Below are 5495 nucleotides of genomic sequence, written 5' to 3' on the forward strand. Positions count from 1 at the left end.
ACATACAGAAAAAGTTACTGGCAAGTCATTAAGATGATTGGTTACCGTGAATTCAATAAAAGCGTTGCCTGGCAGCATTTAAACTGGGTGGAGACCACCACTTTCCCCACGTACGGAAATGGTACACAAACCTCAACGTGCTGTTCTTTAGAAATAGAAAAAGAAGGTAAACATTTCTAAACTATGGACACCTATAAACAAATGAACACCAATGTGTGTACATCCGCTTTGTGTGCTGCATGCAAACACACGTGGTATATTGCTTTAACATCTCCTGCTCTTGCATCACTGGGGCTGTGAGTGCGATAGGGTGACTGATAGAAAATGTCCGCGTTGATCTTTTGTCGGAAAAGCATCTCTTTTCAAGAACATAGCGTATTGCGTGGAACCTGTATTCAAAATCGTTTTCGAGGCTCGGATGCATGTCATCTTAACCTGGCCTTGTTACACTATCCCTTTCTTTGCAGGCGAAAAGCATGTTTCTATGGAGGCCGAGTGGAAATGATCGAGGCATTCTTCACATTTCGCTCCTAGGGGCTCCTAGGGAGCTGTGTGACCATGAGCAAATAATATCATACACTGCCAAGGGCGGAATGCCTGTATTGTCGGGGAGTTGCAGAAATGTCTCTTTCGAATCGACTACTGACATATGTATGATGAGATGTCCCATTTTAAAATTGAGCGTGGGGACATATCCTATGAAAGTGCAGTCCTTCTAACGTGATTAGCATCATTTGTACACAAACTGGCCGCCGCAGTGTTGGTACAGACACGCTGAATCCAGCAGAAGGTCAGCATATTACTCATGCTATTTGACTTGCCAGAGGCCATCCAGCATCATACGAAATGCAAACGATAACACTCGCAAGGAAATCTGAGGGCAGGATATCAGATAGTAACAAGCATTGGGCCTCATTACACGGCAGGAGGTAACCATGGCGCAATTAGCGCCATGGCTACCCCCTACCGTCTTCTGGGTCCGGGTAGGCGGTATGGGGATTTACTGGGTCATTCAGACCCTTGAGGACCCGGTAAATCCCCATGCCAATTACCATTCCCCATTCCCAATCGAGCCCCCATAGGCCTCAATGGGAATGGGGAAAGAGCTAATCACGGTACCGCTATTAGCGGTACCGTTATTTGCTCTGAAGTCCCTCAGCGGGTCCCTTCCTTAACGTGTGGTCTGACCACACGTTAAGGATGGGACCCGCTGAGGGACCTCGTAGTAGGGCGGTAGGGGATTACTGACACCGGTGCCCTTGCCGGTGCCCTTACCGGTGCCAGTAATCCCCTACCGCCTATCGTGTAATGAGGCCCATTGTCAGGGTCAACCGTACTGGCTTGTTTGTATAAGTAAAAGTGTTTATGATTGATGGCAGCATGCGTGAGTGTGATTGTGTGGATGAGTGATGGATGCCATTGTGTGGATGGTTGTAACTGTGTAGATGTGTCATTCTATTTGTGGGGTGGATCGAAAGATGGATGAGTATGATTGGCTGTAACGGCATGACTCGTGGACTTGTACATGGGTGAACATGTGTTCATTTCTTTTCATAGGGGTGGTCTATGAGTGCACTTTGATCAATCAAAGAGCGGGATTAGGTGAATGTATGGGTAGAAATGGGTGTATGAGTGGGATTATGTGATGCATATGAATGGGTGTAATTGTGTGGATGGATGGATGGATGGATGGATGGATGGATGTGATTGTGCGGATTGGTGGTTGGTTGAAGTTTTGATGCATGGGTGCAAGTGTATACGTGGATGAGTTACATTGGATGGATGGGTGCTATTGGATGATCACATCATTTCATAGCCCTTTGACTGCCTTTGGGATGAATATGTACATTGGAATTCCCTCAGGAAAGAATTAAAATCCCAACATTCAAGGGGTTAATGGAAACAAGAGGAACTCACTCCAGTTTCTTCTCAATCACATTATTAAGTGATCACATATAAACATGCACAAGGAAAGAGACAATAGAGTGGTGTCTGCAATCCATTTAAATGAGGTGACTGCATGACTTTTGACGCCTCCCCTAAGAACAACTATGCACTAAGCTCCCATGTGTTTTAAACTGAACAAAATGAACCCATGTTGCACTGTGTGAAATCCTCACCTGAAACAGTAAGAGATGTGTTCTAAATTGCTTTCATCAAAATGAAGTGACTGGTGATCCATTCAAAGCTCGTCCCCCCAACCCCTCCACCGCACCTCTCGATCACTTGACCGTGTGGTATGATCTCCGGCTTCACTTTCCATATCTGAAAACATTGGCGGCACTTTGAAAGACTCTGACACTGGCACCTAGCATTATATAGACGCACGTTTCTATTTGCATAAGGTTGTTCTCCTCTGCACGGTAAGACACATATTTCATTGGAGCATACCCCTACCCACAGTGCAATTGGGTTCAATCCCTTAAGCAGACCAAACGAAAATGCATGCCTCTATAAAAGTTTCAGTTCTGCCAAAGAAATAATGAGCAAGAAAACAGCAGAAACATGGAGGCTGTCAAACGTAAACAGAGGAAACACGAGGCAAACAGATGATGAATTCTAAGTCACTCTCTTGTAAATTAGTCACTCTCTTGTAAACAGCGACTAGGTGCCCTTGGGCTGCCAGTGCGCTTTATAAATACAAATAAATAAAAAATAAATAAATACATTCTCCCCCCTTAAGAAGCAGAAAATGCTGCAGTGAACTGGGCAGAGAGCTAATTGAAGAAGAATTGCCTAATGCCTTGTGCAACATTAGACAATGTACAAGAGACCCACAGGTACGCCTGATACAACCAAACACAGTTCTCAGGGCGCACTGGAGTCCTGAATCAATGTTAGGGTCATCCTTACAGAAAGCGACCAGTGCTGGTGTTGGAAAGAGGACTGAACTTGTAGTGAGCAGTGTCTGTAGCTAGACCCACCACGCGTGGTTTTGGAATTAACAGGTAAAGACAAGGTTATGAGAAAAGAAACCATTCTTAGGCCGCTGCATATGATGGCATGCACATATACTGTGACTGTAAGGCTATGGAAGGGAAGAAGCAGGCCAGAGATTGAGACATCACTTGTGGACCTTGATGGCCTAGGTAACCTGGAGAGGAGATTGTTCATTCAAGAGGTGAACCAAGGCAAATATCTTGTCAAGCTTTATGGAACTTTTTGCTGACTGAGCTTTTGATCTGTGAAATAGTATAATATGATGTGATTACTCGGTGACTGACCCTTTCCCAGCCCAGCACCACTTACATTCCCACTCCTTCCCAGCTGCCCTCCTCCTCTTCTGGGTTTTCTCACCCCCTCAGATCTTTCTTTTCCCCAAACCTTGACGATGCTGCCCTGAAGTTGTTCTGGAACTTCATTAGATGTGTGATAACACTGTTATAGTTGATACCTTGATCTGTACATCTTTTTGTGAACAGAATTATTATAAGTAACGAGGAACACGAAAACATGCTAAATACAATTGCAGAGGTCATGTGGGATGAACATCGTTTACTGTTAAACATGTACAGTTCTACTACAATGTTGAGTCGAACAGATGCTAACACAAAACATATTAATACGTGTTACCATTTCAATAAGAGGACATGTCAAGTCTAATCAGTTGATCCGTTTTCTACAGTGTTAATGGTGAATGAACTGTGCGATAGGCACAATGACATAAAATGAGACAGCATGGCCTGTTCTGAAGGCTATTTTTGCACGTTTTTGCTAAGGAGATCCGTTAACATTGTGAAAGTCCTTGCTCTACATACTCATACCAAAGGCAAATTAAATTTAAAAAAAGAATATCCATAATAATGAAAACATTGAAATGCCACACACATGTGGAAATAACATCATCATACACTTCTGCATGGAAACAAAACATCGACTTACATACATCATTCCACAAATTCCTCCCTGGCTTACGCTTCCACTAATTTCTTCAAGTTGGCTGCCAGTATCACAGAGCTTTCACCATGATCTAATAGTTCTGATTCAAAGAGCCGGCAAATGGCTAAGCTCTTCAAGGCAATACCTAAAACCTGCACAATTTCTAATGCTTCATGTTTTTAAGTAAAGACATTCAAGGATGCACTTGTCCTTGTTAATAGCCAACGTATTATGATGCCGAATGGATTTTACATCCATGACTCATCAATTCTGCCTAAAACATTTGTGTTTTATAGCCAGAGGTCGTATACCAGAGACTTTCACATTCCTCTTTCCACAAAGCTTGGGATATGTCATTTCATGGACGTCACTATTGTGGTCCATGAAAGTCAACTAACTTTTACTGTCTCCTCCTTACCACCATGTGGCCTGCGCATTGCTTGAGTTCTGCCCTTTGGGCATACAGACTTCAGTATATGGCTAAAGTAACTACAGAAATGGAGTCGATAGGTGTACGCCTCCTATCTATACCTCAGTATTTCAACACATATGTGACAGAAGGCTATTTTATTTTACAAAGTTATTCCTAACACTAGGTCCCTAATAAAAAACCTTTTTCGCCCTATGTGTTGACAATCTAATACCCGTGGGTGCTTAGCCCTAGTGGGTGCTGATGTGCCGACTGCAAGGGGATGTTGCGAACCTGTCCCTATCCTCTCTAAACCACTTTCCTATTAGCTAAAACAAAGTGCACACATTTGGGGGTCGATATCTGTATTTTAATGTTTTCGCCTCCCAGCCGTGTGGCTTATTAAATTACAAATCAAAAAAACACAAGGTTTTATAAAAAGAGAGAGATTTCTATGTCCTACTTGTCACATAGAACTCTATTAAAAAAGCTCCCTTTGCTCTGTACAGTGTCAGGACTGTGGGATGCAAGGGGAGTTATGATAACAGTGAATTTCTTTTTGTAAGCCCTTTACTTAATATGTAGGGGTATTGGGGTCTGGGTTATCCACCAGATCCTGCTAGACAACAGTCAACCGGTTTCAGCGGGATTCATCAGTGGCCGCTTTCTTCAGGACGAATATTATTAAATGAAATATTCTCTTATGGATTCTTCACTGTTAGGAAGAATGCGGAGGATGTCTTCAGGTCTCAGACCAGCTTAGTTGCGTCGATCCCTAAGTCCTACAGGACAAACAACAAAAAGAGATAGATGGACTATCATCAGTCTCCGAGTACTATTAGAGACTGTTGGACATGTATTTACGTCATCATTCTGGGGTGAGGTGCATCTTACCTCTTATTCTGGCATTTGTTGGTTGTTCTCTGTTGGAACACAGGTATAGATGTCTTGAATCTTCCTGTCAGATAGCCTGCGTCTCTCAATATTAATTCCTAAAAAGAGGAAGGAGAGAACGGGACGTTACAGGGCTTTGTGTTTCCGAAAATGTACTATACGCTACAGCTTACAGTCTATATGGACTTGTCTCCATTCTTAAACAGGTTGGTTTTCAACGTCCATATATACCCGTATCTAATTCACTATGAGGATTCTGATCCTTACTACATATGTAGTCTCATAGACTCGGTAAAAGGAACCAGGTTCCTTC

The 5495-nt window shown here is 43.0% G+C and overlaps 1 long non-coding RNA gene across 1 annotated transcript; it reads right to left on the bottom strand.

The window, feature by feature from the left end:
* Window positions 1-4417: 4417 nt before the first annotated feature.
* Window positions 4418-5282, bottom strand: LOC138528276 (uncharacterized). The gene is made up of 2 exons (XR_011284110.1): window positions 5183-5282; window positions 4418-5070 (listed from the first exon to the last, which is right to left on the bottom strand). It is a non-coding gene; the product is annotated as an uncharacterized lncRNA (long non-coding RNA).
* Window positions 5283-5495: the final 213 nt, after the last annotated feature.

The sequence above is a fragment of the Ambystoma mexicanum genome, chromosome 7q, assembly GCF_040938575.1.
Source record: "Ambystoma mexicanum isolate Mex_15411 chromosome 7q, UKY_AmexF1_1, whole genome shotgun sequence".
NCBI classification, from domain to species: Eukaryota; Metazoa; Chordata; class Amphibia; order Caudata; family Ambystomatidae; genus Ambystoma; species Ambystoma mexicanum.